This window comes from Crocuta crocuta, unplaced genomic scaffold, assembly GCF_008692635.1.
Source record: "Crocuta crocuta isolate KB4526 unplaced genomic scaffold, BGI_CrCroc_1.0 scaffold124, whole genome shotgun sequence".
NCBI lineage: Eukaryota > Metazoa > Chordata > Mammalia > Carnivora > Hyaenidae > Crocuta > Crocuta crocuta.
The window spans coordinates 8,491,266-8,504,048 of NW_027551573.1; the positions used below are offsets into that span (position 1 = coordinate 8,491,266).

The 12,783-nt window shown below is 41.9% G+C and overlaps 1 protein-coding gene across 8 annotated transcripts in view; it reads left to right on the top strand.

The window, feature by feature from the left end:
- The window catches only part of LOC144221019 (uncharacterized), a 62,161-nt gene that overhangs the window by 9,334 nt on the left and 40,044 nt on the right, over positions 1-12,783 (top strand). The window lies entirely within an intron of this gene.

The following is a 12,783-nucleotide window of genomic DNA, read 5'->3' on the forward strand; positions in this document are numbered from 1 at the left end:
TTATACATTGCCTACAGGTTTGTGGCCCTTACTCAGAGCCGTGTCACTCCCAGAGAGCTGGGGCTGGGCCCACTGGACCCCGCAGTGGCCTGCTTCTCAAACTTAGGGATGCCTCCGAATCAGCTGAAGAGCTTGTTAAAGTGCAGCTTCCCAGGCTCTGTCCCTGCTGGCTATTCAAGCCGAGGGCCCAGGGATATGCATGTTTATCCACGCAGCTCAGGTGATTCCTGCTGTTGGTGTCGGAACCACTTTAAGAATCTCTTAATAGCAAATTGTCAGTATCGGTTACCTGAGAAACTGTGCAGCCTGTGATGTCTAGTTACACCCAGCATCTGTGGCTGATTGCGTTTGGTTGGAATCAGGGCGCTAGTAGATGAAGCCAGTGCTGGTGCTGCTGTAGATCTGGGTGCACACACCAGCCTCTTAGGCTGGTCCCCATTACAGCCCTAGTGTCCAGCTTATTGGCTGTCTGATAGAGAGTAGGCCTCCCTTGGATATCTGCTAGGTGGTGTTGAGTGAGTGAACAAAAGTATATTTGCTTTCCACTCCCAGAGCACATTTGAAGTGATAAAGAAGCAGCAGTCATAGACTGTATATACCAAAGGAAAGTAGGGGGGGAAATGTAAAAGGCAGACAGAAACATTGAAAATCATAGATGTTTTGGACCAGGTATTAGTTTTCCACTTCTGCCATATCAAATTATCATAGTTTCGGGTTTAAAAGAACACATTTGTTACCTTATACTTTAGGTCAGCAGTGCAATATGGATCTCACCAAGCCAAATTCAGCAGCCCGTGTTCCTCTCTGGAGAAGTTGTAGGAGAGAACACATTTCCTTGCTTGCTCAGAATGTTGGTAGAATTCAGTTCCTTGCAGTTGTAGGATGGAGGTCTCTCATCTCATTGCTGGTGGTCAGCTGGGGGCCATTCGCAGCTTCTAGAGGCCGCTGACATTCCTGGCCTTGAGACCCTCCCCTCTGTCTTGAGAGCCATTTCCTGTCAAGCTTCAGATCTCTCCAACTCATCTCTCTGACTGCACCCCAGAAAGGTTCTCTGCTTTTAAGGACTGTTGTGATTAGAATGCACCCATCCATGTACTCAGTGCAGTACCCCCACCCTGAAGTCTGTGTCCTTAATCATGTCTCTAAAGTCACTTTTGGCACATAAGCTAACATATTCACAAGCTCTAGTAATTTTTATGAGGTTGTATCTGTAGGCCATTCTGCCTGCCACAGGCCATTAGGACCAGCGGTCTCAGTAGTCCCTGAGGGCATTACTCCATCACGGGGTGACATAGTTCCTCTGTTTCTTCCCTTCCTCCTTTTCCCCTTCTTCTTCCCATCCTTTCTTATTAAATTTTTTTTTTTTTTTTTTTTTTTTTTGAGTATAAAATATGNAGAGTGTTGGGAAGGGACAAAGAGGGGGAAGGGAAGAGAATTTCAAGTAGGTTCTGCTTTGTCAGTGCAGAGCCTGATGTGGGGCTCGAACACACAAATCGTGAGATCATGACTTGAGCCAAAATTGAGAGTCAGATGCTTAACCAACTGAGCCACCCCACCCAGGTGCCCCTTTATCTTTTATTTTTTTAATGTTTATTTTTGAGACAGAGTGCGAGCAGGGGAGGGGTAGAGAGAGAGGGAAACACAAAATCCGAAGCAGATTCCAGGTTCTGAGCTGTCAGCATAGACCCCAATGCGGGGCTTGAACTCATCAACCATGAGATCGTGACCTGAGCCAAAGTTGGACACCTAACTGACTGAGCCACCCAGGTGCCCCTGAGCTTGAAATTATTTTGAAGCAAATCTCAGAGAAGATATATAGATATATACTTCAATATATATTTCCTTAAGGTAAGAGTTCTTTATTTCATAGTCANCATGACCTGAGCCAAAGTTGGACTTTTAACTGACCGAGCCACCCAGGTGCCACAATTTTCTTGATTACCTTATACAGTTATTTATAGTTTATATGAATTGCAATATAAATAAAACCTACATATTATATTTAGTTGATGTCCCTCTTTTTTTATTATATGTAAAATATATATATATATAACATAAAAAGTACCATTTGAACCATTTTTAAGATTATAGTTTAGTGGCACCATGTTCACATAGTTGTGCAACCACCCTCACCATCCATCTCCAGAACTTTTTCATTGTCCCAGACTGGATCTCTGTACCTGTGAAACACTTACACCCCACTTCCCCTCCCCCTAGCCTGATCAGAATGTCCTTTTGAAAAAATTTACCATCTTAACTGTTTTTAAGTGTACAAGTCAGTTGTGCTAAGTATATGTGCATTACTATGAAACAGATCTCCAGAACTTCTTCGTCCTGAAGAACTGAAGTGGTACCTTTTTTAAAAATTAAATAATTAATTAATATATGTATTTGAGAGAGAGAGAGAGCATGCATGCAAGCAGGGGAAGGGTAGAGAGATAGGGAGAGAGAGAATCCCAAGCAGACTCCATGCCCAACACGGAGCTCGTGGGGTGGGGGTGGGGGGGGTCAATCCTACCCCTGTGAGATCATGACCTGAGCCAAAATCAAGATTCAGACACTCAATCGACTGAGCCACCCAGGCGCCTCTACCCCAGCTTTTAATATCCATCTTTCTACTTGCTTTTCCTATAAATCTGACTACTCTGGTGTTGTGTCCTGTCCAGCTTATTGATGGAGATGCACTCAGCTAGGAATGCCTGAGCCAGTTGTCGGGGCCTGTTTTACCTGCAGTGAGACCTGCTGATATCCCCCGCAGGGGCCAGTGATGTGACTGGACTAATCCTTGTGGTTCTTATGATGCAGGATGCACTTTAGCAAAAATAATTGGGGAATTTGAGGAACAGGATTTATTACTCACAAGTCTTGAAGGGTACGTGGTACAAGTATGGTCACAACTAGAAAGAGAGGGCTAGAGGGGGGAGCTGGGGCTCTGATTTTATTAGGGTCCAAGGGTGGAATGTCTGGGGATTTGTGGGGTCACTCATTATTGGCTATTTTGAAACACAGGAGCAGAAATTAGGTCATGGGAAAGTGGAAGCAGGGTCACTCAAGCGGTCAGTTATCTGAGTCACCCAGGACTCTCTGTAACGGGAACTAAATGGGTGTGGGTGACCTAGTTCCTAATCTGATTGTTTTACCTAGTGGCTGTGTCATACACCTGGAAGTATGTTTATTCTAATGGCTATCTTTTGAAACGGATGTCTTGGCAATCAGAAGCTTAATGCCAGGCATTTATTCTACGTTTAGTTACCTCATATAAGTGAAATCATACAACATTTGTATTTTTGTAACCAATTTATTTCACTTAGTATAATGTCCTCAAGGTTCATCCATGTTGTAGCATATGACAGGATTTCCCTCCTTTTGAAGCAGCATAATATTCCATTGTATGTGTGAGGGTTAATTTTATATATTAACTTGGCTGGATCATGGGGTGCCCAGATATTTGGTCAAACATTATTCTGGGTACTTCTGTGCGGGTGATTTTGGATGAGATTAACATTTAAATTGGTGGGCTCCGAATAAAGGAAATTGCCTTCCAAAATGTGAATGGCCTCATCCAATGAGCTCAAGGCCTGATGGAGTAAAAAAGATCCACCTTCTTCAGCAATTGAGAATTCTCCAGCAGAATGCCTTTGGACTTCATTTATCACATCAGCTCTTCCTGGTTCTTCAGCAGACTGCCTTCAGACTCAAACTGGATCATTGGGCCTCTTGGGTCTCCAGCCTGCCAGTCTATCCTGCAGATTTTAGACATGCCAGCCTCTGTAGTCAGGTGAACCAATTCCTTATAATAAATCTCTGTGTATACATCCGAATGGCTGTTTCTCTGGAGACCTAACAAATACGGTATGTATAAACCACTTCTTCATTCTTCCATTGATGGACATTTGGATTGCTTCCACTTCTTGGCAATTATGAATAATGCTGCTATGCACATGAATGTGCAAATATCTCTTAGATATTGCAGTTCTTTTGGGTATATTCAGAAGTGGGATTGCTGGATCATATGGTAGTTCTAATTTTAATTTTCTGAAGAGCTGCCAGCCTATTTTCCTGTTAGTTCTTACGCCATTTCATAATCCCGTCAGCAGTGCACAAACGTTCCAACTGCTCCACAACCCCGCGAATACTAGTTTCTGTTTTCCTGATAGTAGCCATCCTAATGGATGTGAGGTGATACTGTGTGTGTGTGTGTGTGTGTTTAAGCAAGCTCTGTGCCCAACGTGGGGCTTGAACTCCTAAGCCAGCGATAAAGATTTGCATGTTCTACTGAATGAGCCAGCCAGGCACACCTTGTTGTGGTTCTGATTTGCATTTCTGTGATGATTAGTGAAATTGAGTGTCTTTTCAGGTGCTGATTGCCTAATTGTATATGTTGGTGGAAAATTGTCTATTCAAGTCCTTTGCCCATTTTTGGATTGGGTTGTTTGTTTTTTGTTGTTGGATTGTAGAATTTCTTTACATATTCAGCATATAAATCCCTTATCAGATATGTGATATGTAGATATTCTCCCATTTTGTGGGTTGCCTTTTCACTCCGTAATAGTGACCTTCAGTGTGCACTAGTTTTTGATTTTGATATAATCCAATTTATCTATTTTTTTCTTTTGTCATCTTTGCTTTTAGTATCACATCCAAGAAATCATCGCCAAATCCAGTGACATAAAGCTTTCCCCTCTCTTTTCTTCTGAGAGTTTAATAGCTTCAGGTCTTATATTTAAATTTTTGATGCACTATGGAGCTCCTGGGTGGCTCAGTTGGTTCAGCGTTCAACTCTTGGTTTCAGCTTAGGTCATGATCTCATGGTTCCTGAGTTTGAGTCCCACTTTGGGCTCCATGCTAACAGCGTGGAGCCTGCTTGGGATTCTTTCTCTCCCTTTCTTTCTGTCCTCCCCTTCTCGGTCTCTCTGTCTCTCTCTCAAAAATAAGTAAATAAACTCAAAAAACCTTTTTTTAAGTGAATAAATCTTTGATACACTTTGAATTAATTTTTGTATATGGTGTAAGATCAAAGGGTCCAACTTCATTCTCTTGTATGTGGATGCTAGTTTTCCCAGCATAATTTGTTGAAAAGACTGTCATTTTCCCATCGAATGGTCTTAGCACTTTCTAAAAAAATATCTAACACTTACATGTGAGGAGATATTACTAGGCTTTCTGTTCTGTTCTTTTGGTCCACATGTCTGTTTCTATGCCAATGTCACATTGTTTTTATTACACTGCTTTATAATAAGTTTTGAAATCAGGAAGTATGAAACTTCCAACTTTGCTTAAGATTATTTTGGTTAATTTGGGTCCCATATGGAAATATGAATTTTAGGATGGAGTTTTCATCTTCTGTAAAAAAGTCATTGGGATTTTGATAAGAATTGCTTTGAATCTGTAGAGTGCTCTAGGTAGTATCAACATCTTAATAACACTAAATATTTCAATAAATGAACATGGGATATCTTTCCATTTATTCGTGTCTTGTTTAATTTCTTTCAACATAGTTTCATAATTTTCAGCGTATAAGTCTTTTACCTCCTTGTTGAAGTTTATTCCTAAGTATCCTATTCTTTTTGTTGCTATTATAAATGGCATTGTTTTCTTAATTTTCTTTCATATTGTTAGTGTATAGAATTGCAACTAGTTTTTGCAGGTTGATTTTGTGTCTTGCAATTTAGCTTATTTATTAGTTCTAACAGGTGAAATGATGACCTGAGTTGAAATCAAGAGTCCGATGTTCAACTGACTGAGCCACCCAGGCACTTCTTCTAACAGATTTTTAAAGTTACTTTTGGTGCAATCTTAATAGGTTTTCCCTATGTATATAACATCATCCCATTAACAGAAATAATTTTACTACTTCTTTTCCAATTTGGGTGCCTTTTATTTCTTTCTCTTGCTTAACTGTTGTGACTAGGACTTCCAGTCTTTTTTTAATTTTCAAAATTCTTTTTTTTTTTTAATAGTTTATTGTCAGGTTGGTTTCCATATAACACCCAGTGCTCATCCCCACAAGTGCCCTCCTCCATGCCCATCACCCGCTTTCCCCTCCCCACCCCCCATCAGTCCTCAGTTTGTTCTCAGCATTCAAGAGTCTCTCATGGTTTGCCTCCCTCCCTCTCCTCCACTGTTTTTCCCCCCTTCTTCTCCCCCACGTTAAGGTCCTTCGTTAAGTTCCTTCTAATTCTCCTATACGTGCAAACATATGGTAGCTGTCCTTCTCTGCCTGACTTATTTCGCTCAGCATAACACCCTCAAGGTCCATCCATGTTGCTACACATGGCCAGATTTCATTCTTTCTCGATGCCATGTAGTATTCCATCGTATAGATAAACCACATCTTCTTGATCATTTGTCCGTTGATAGACACTTAGGCTCTTTCCATGTTTTAGCTGTTGTTGAGAGTGCTGCTATGAACATTGGGGTCCATGTACCCCTATGCATCAGCACTCCTGTATCCCTTGGGTAAATTCCTAGCAGTGCTATTGCTGGGTCATAGGGGAGTTCTGTTGTTAATTTTTTGAGGAACCTCCACACTGTGAGGATTTCTAGTCTTATGTTGAGAAGAAATGGTGAGAGTGGACCTCTTTGTCTTGTTCCTTATCTTAGAGGAGAAGGCTGCAATCTTACCATTGAGCATATTAGTTTTGGACTTTTTGTATATAACCTTTAATTATGTTGAGATTGTTTTCTTGTGTTCCTAGTTTGTAGAGTGGTTGGTTGGGTTTTTTTAATTATTGAAAGAGTGTTGAATTTTATCAGATGCTTTTTTCATCAGTTGAGATGATCATGTCCCTTCATCCTGTTAGTGCAGAGTATCACATTGATTCATTTTCATATGTTGAACCATCCTTGCATTGACATTATGGTGTATAATCATTTTAATCCTGCCTGTTAGTATTTTTTTTTTTTGAAGATTTTTCCATCTGTGTTTATAAAAGGACATTGATTTATAGTTGTCTTGTAGTGTCTTTTCTGGTTTTGGTATCAGGGTAATGCTGGCTTCATAGAATGAGTAAGTCTTCCCTTCTCTTCAATTTTTGGAAGAGTTTAAGAATTCGTTGAAGGTTTGGTAGAATTCACTGGTGAAGCCATCTGGTTTTGGGTTCTTATGGTATCATTTAACTTGTCTTTCTGCCTCTTGTAGTTCCTGTAAATTATAGGTAGATCTCGATGTGTGACAGGATTTAGGTTGTTTTTTGGCAACATAATTCCACAGATGATGTATGCTTCTATTAAAAAGAACCTAATGCTTAGTTGTCCTGTATATGTTGTTAGCAACCATTGATTTAAAAATTTTTTTTAACTTTTAAAGTGTATTTTATTTATTTTGAGAGTGAAAGAGAACACTCTCAAGGGAAGGACAGAGATGGGGAGGGGGGGAGAGAGAGAATCCCAAGCAGGCTCCACACTGTCAGTGCAGAGCCCAGTGCAGGGCTCAAACTCACAAACTGAGAGATCATGACCCGAGCTGAAACTAAGAGTTAGGCCCTCAACTGACTGAGCCACCCAGGAACCCCAGCAACCATTGATTTTTATTTAGGTCTATTCATTTACTGACTGGTTCTTGCAAGATGTTTTGATAATTTATTTGATTACTTTCTCATTATTTATTAGCTGGCCTACTTCTATAATACCCTCTTGTAAATAGTTTGGTTCTCAAATATGGTTCTAATTGGAAAGAAAAATTGTTCATCTTTGTAGTGCCTTTTAATTAAAAAATTTTTTTAAATGTTTATTTTTGAGGGAGGGAGAGAGAGAGAGAGGGACAGAGCATGAGCAGGGGAGGGGCAGAGAGAGAGGGAGACACGGAATCTGAAGCAGGCTTCAGGCTCTGAGCTTTCAGCACAGAGCCCAACGTGGGGCTCAAACTCATGAACCGCGAACCATGAGATCATCACCTGAGCTGAAGTTGGACACTTAACCGATTGAGCTGCCCAGGCGCCCCTTTGTAGTCCCTTTTAAAAGGAAAATGCAGAACGTTAAATGTATATATTATTGTAAGAAGGATCTCTAATTTCAGATATGAAAAAGTGCAAGTTTTACATTTGAGACAAATACAGTAGGGATGGTCATAATTGACCTTGAGTAGCCAAGAAATAGACAAATGATGAAAGACTATTTCAGTTTTTAAAGGATGGGATGGATCTAGTACATTTTAGAAGGCCCATTAGAAAGGCTTAGAGTGGGGGTGCCTGCGTGGCTCAGTTGGTTAAATGTTCAACTTTGGCTCAGGTCTGTCACTTCGAGCCCCCCATTGGGCTGTGTAGACCTTTACCAAAGTCAGGATTACCTCATGGGGCCTGTTTAGCTAGCCTGGGCCTTTCTGCCAGCCATCTGAAAAGTACTGCGATTAGATTTTCCCTGGGGAAGTCCTGGACATCAGAAATTACAAAATCAGAAATTGCTCATGAAGATAAATTCCCTATTTTGTATTCCCCAAATATTTTTTAGTGTCTTGGGATGAGATTTTCTTCATTAGTATAATCTCTCTTTCTTAAAATGTTTGTTTTATTTTGAGAGAGCACATGAGCATGGTTGACCGGGGAAGGGGCAGAGAGAATCCCAAGCAAGCTCCAAGCTACAGCATAGATAGACCCTGACACGGAGCTTGATCTCATGAACTGTGAGATCATGACCTGAGCGGAAATCAAGAGCTGGATGCCTAACCGACTAAGCCACCCAGGCACCCTCATCCCCTTAGTATAATCTGAATATGGCAGAGGATGTGCCTCCATGCACACGTATGTTTATGTGTATATAGATAACATTTCAAGTGACATTGATTCATGAAAGTAGTTTCCACAGATGAAGGATGACTGTGCAACTGCTTTGAAGAGTGTGGCGCTCACTCCAGTGCTTCCAGGACTGGAACCAGGATCCAGTGCTTCCTCCAGTATGATCTTAGGTTCTTTTCACGAATGTCACGGGACCCTGAAAGCATTAGAATACATTCGTTTTTTAGGACCTCCGTAACAAAGAGCCACAAACTAAGTGGCTCAAAATGACATTTACTCTCAGAGTTCTGGAGGCCAGAAGTCAGAAATCAAGGTGTCAGTGGGGTTGTTCTGGCTGGAGGCTCTGGGGGAGAACCGTTCCCTGCCTCTCTTCTACCTCCTGGTGGTGCAGGCAGTGCTGGGCATCTCTTGGCTTGGAGCTGCATCCCTCCAGTCCCAGCCCCTGTGGTCATATGCGTTCTCTCCCTGGATCTTTGTGTCAAAATTTCCTTCTGTGTCCAAATTTCCCAGTGACACTGGGTTTTGGATTAGGGTCTACCCTAATCCAGCATGACCTCATCTTGATTACATCTACAAATACCCTCTTCAAATAAGGTCATAGTCATGGGTTCCAGGGTTTAGGACTTGAACATAATCTTTTTTGGAAACACAATTCAACCCACAACGGAGAGTAAACTGAATGTTTAAAGTGGCACTTGGAAATTGTTTTACCTTGGAGGAAGTAAGATTGTTACTGAAGACCCGGGTCACGTATCCTGTTGTCATATTGTGTTTAAGTTTGGTGGAGCAGGGGATGGTACAGTAGATAGTTCTTGAAGTTTAAGGTCATGCTCTTTTCTACCACAAAAGAGGAATCTAAAAGCACTGAGTACATCCCATATCGTTCATTACTTTTTTTTTTTTTATGTTTATATGTTTTTGAGAGAGAGGGAGACAGAGTGTGAGTAGTAAAGAAGGGCAGAGAGAGAAGGAGACACAGATTTGGAAGCAGGCTCCAGGCTCTGAGCTGTCCACACAGAGCCTGATGTAGGGCTTGAACCCATGAACCACGAGATGATGACCTGAGCTGAAGTCTGACACTCAACTGACTGAGCCATCCAGGTGTCCCCATTGTCCATTTCTCATAAAGTTTTGAATCATTTCTTTTTTTTTTCTTAAAAAATTTAAAAAAACTTTTGGGTGCCTGGCTCACTCAGTCAGTGGAGCATGTGACTCCTGATCTCAGGGTTGTGAGTTTGAGCCCCATGCTGGGTATAGAGATTGGTTAAAAATAAAATCTTTTTAATTATTTTATTTATTTGTTTGTTTTTTTTAAAGTTTTGAGAGAGAGAGAGACAGAGACAGAGACAGCATGAATAGGGGAGGGTCAGAGAGAGAGGGAGACACAGAATTGGAAGCAGGCTCCAGGCTCTGAGCTAGCTGTCAGCATAGAGCCCAATGCGGGGCTCGAACCCACGAACTGTGAGACCATGACTAGCCGAAGTTGGAGGCTTAACTGACTGAGCCACCCAGATGCCCCAAAAATAAAATCTTAAAAAGAAATTTAAAAACCTGTTTATAGCAGTTTTTACCATTTGTGTATGTTCTTTGGGAATGCCCTTAATTCCCACCGAGAATGCCTCTTAAAGATAGTATATGGTATAATTGAGTTCAGGATCTGGGTTGGCCTTGTAACTTTGATTGTTTTCTTAGTTGTGTCCTTTTTTTTTAATTTTTTTATTTTTGAGAGTCAGAGAGAGCACAAGCAGGGGAGGGTCAGAGAGAGAGGGAGACACAGAATCTGAAGCAGGCTCCAGGCTCTGAGCTGTCAGCACAGAGCCCGACACGGGGCTCTGACCCATCAACTGTGAGACCATGACCTGAGCCGAAGTTGGATGCCTAACCAACTGAGCCACCCAGGTGCCCCAGTTGTGTCCTTTTTTGAGGGCTATAAGCACAGAGCCCAACACAGGGCTCAATTTCATAAATCGTGAGACCATGACCTGAGCCAAAACCGAGTCAGATGCCTAACCGACTGAACAACCAGGCACCCCATGAGGGCTAGAATTTTAAAATCATACGTAAACTTGTCCTTAGGCCTGTGGAGTTAGTATTGATGGACTATCTTATTTGAAGAATTAAAACCTTCTAAAGTGTTCTGTAAGTCTTTAGAGTATGCTATGTACTGGACTCTGGGTGAATTGAGAAAGGACACGTTTTGTTTTGTTTTAATTTTTTTAATGTTTTATTTATTTCTGAGAGAGAGAGAGGCAGCATGAGCAGGGGAGGGTCAGAGAGAGAGGGTGACACAGAATAGGAAGCAGGCTCCAGGCTCTGAGCTAGCCGTTAGCATAGAGCCTGATGCAGGGCTTGAACCCACAAACCATGAGGTCATGACCTGAGCCAAAGTTGGATGCTTAGCCAACTGAGCCACCCAGGCACCCCAGAGAAAGGACACATTTTGAATGAAGTTCATGCTTAGCAGATTTTAGGTGCTCAACAATTACTTTTCAATAAATGAAATTGGATTCTTATTTTAGTTGTCCCTGAGCACATGTTGAAAGCTGCCAAACAGATAGAATGATCAGGGAATCCCTGATATCTTTAATTGAAAAGATACTGAAGAGGAAGGATTGAGTAAAAAATAGAACCATCTAGGGGTTCTTGGGTGGCTCAGTTGTTGAGCATCTGACTCTTGATTTCAGGTCAGGCCATGATCCCAGGGTCAGGAGATCAAGCCCCAAGTTGGGCTCTGAGCTGAGCATGGAGCCTGCTTAAGTTCTCCTTCTCTCTCCCTGTGCCCCTCTCCCCCGCTTACACTCTCTGTCAAAAATAAAAAAAAGAGTCGTCTGTCTGACGTGCAGGGTATTCATGTCTCTCCATTTACACACAGCCATTCATAGGGTTTTCTAGCACTTGGTGCTGGTTTCAGATGGTCAGTTAAGGCTTAAAAAGTATCTGATTTGACATAAAAGATCTCACTCCCGTTTGTCACCTGCTAGATGACTTCTGATTACTGGTGTCAGCATTTTTTCCTTTTATTTTTTCACTTACGTTTATAAAAGTGCAATAAAATATTCAACTTGTCAACCCAAATAAACACCGTTACACAGAAAAAACCGTTGAGGTTGCTGAGAATAAGTATGAGCTCCCAGGTTCCTTGTGGGCAGCTTGAAGTGTCGGACAGTGGTGCTTGATGGGTCCTGGCTTCTGGGTGCGGTGGTCCCAAAGGGTCGAGGAGGTTCTAGCTCTGGTTCCTGTAACGAGAAAGCTACCCCTCAAGATTTCATTGTCTTCATGTGCTGAATGAGAAGGGCTGGAATCTATGAAACCTGAAAGTCTGTTGGGTTTTGTGTTAAAAAATCATTCGTTTTAGCAAATTCATTCTGCAGTGATTCATGGAACACTTAGAATGTGGCAAGTGCTGTTCCACTTGCTGGGGAAATGGTACACAGACAGATAAAAATCTCTGTCTTCTAGAAGCTTGCCTTCTTCCTTGGGATGAGTTGATATACCAATAAGTAAAAATATGTAGTATGTGACCGGTGCTCCTCAACACTGTTGGGGTCATCAAACATGGGAAGTCTGAGAAACTGGCTCAGCCAGAGGAGCCTAGGAACACCTGAAGATGCAATGGAGTGTGGTATCCTGGATGGGATCCTGGACCAGAAAGAGACAGTAGTAAAAACTGAGGAAATTGGAATAAAATACGGACTTGTTTCAATAATAGCGAATCAGTATTGGCTCACTGGTTGTGACAAAAATGTACCCCAAGTGTAAGATGTTAGTAACAGGGGAAACTCAGTGTAGGTTATATGGGAGCTATCTTATATAGTACTGTCTTCATAGTTTTTCTGAAAATCTCGAAGTGTTCTAACAAAGTTTATTTTAAAAGGGGTGTGTGTGTGTGTGTGTTGATCAGTGACATGGAGAAAAGTGAAGCTGGGTCAGAGAGGCAGGGAGCACAGGTTGTGGGGAAAGGGGGGACACCAGCAGAGCCCTGGATGGAAGTGAGGGAGTGGCCATGTGGGTATTTGAGGTGAGGGGGTATGTAAGACAGAGCGCGCCTCCC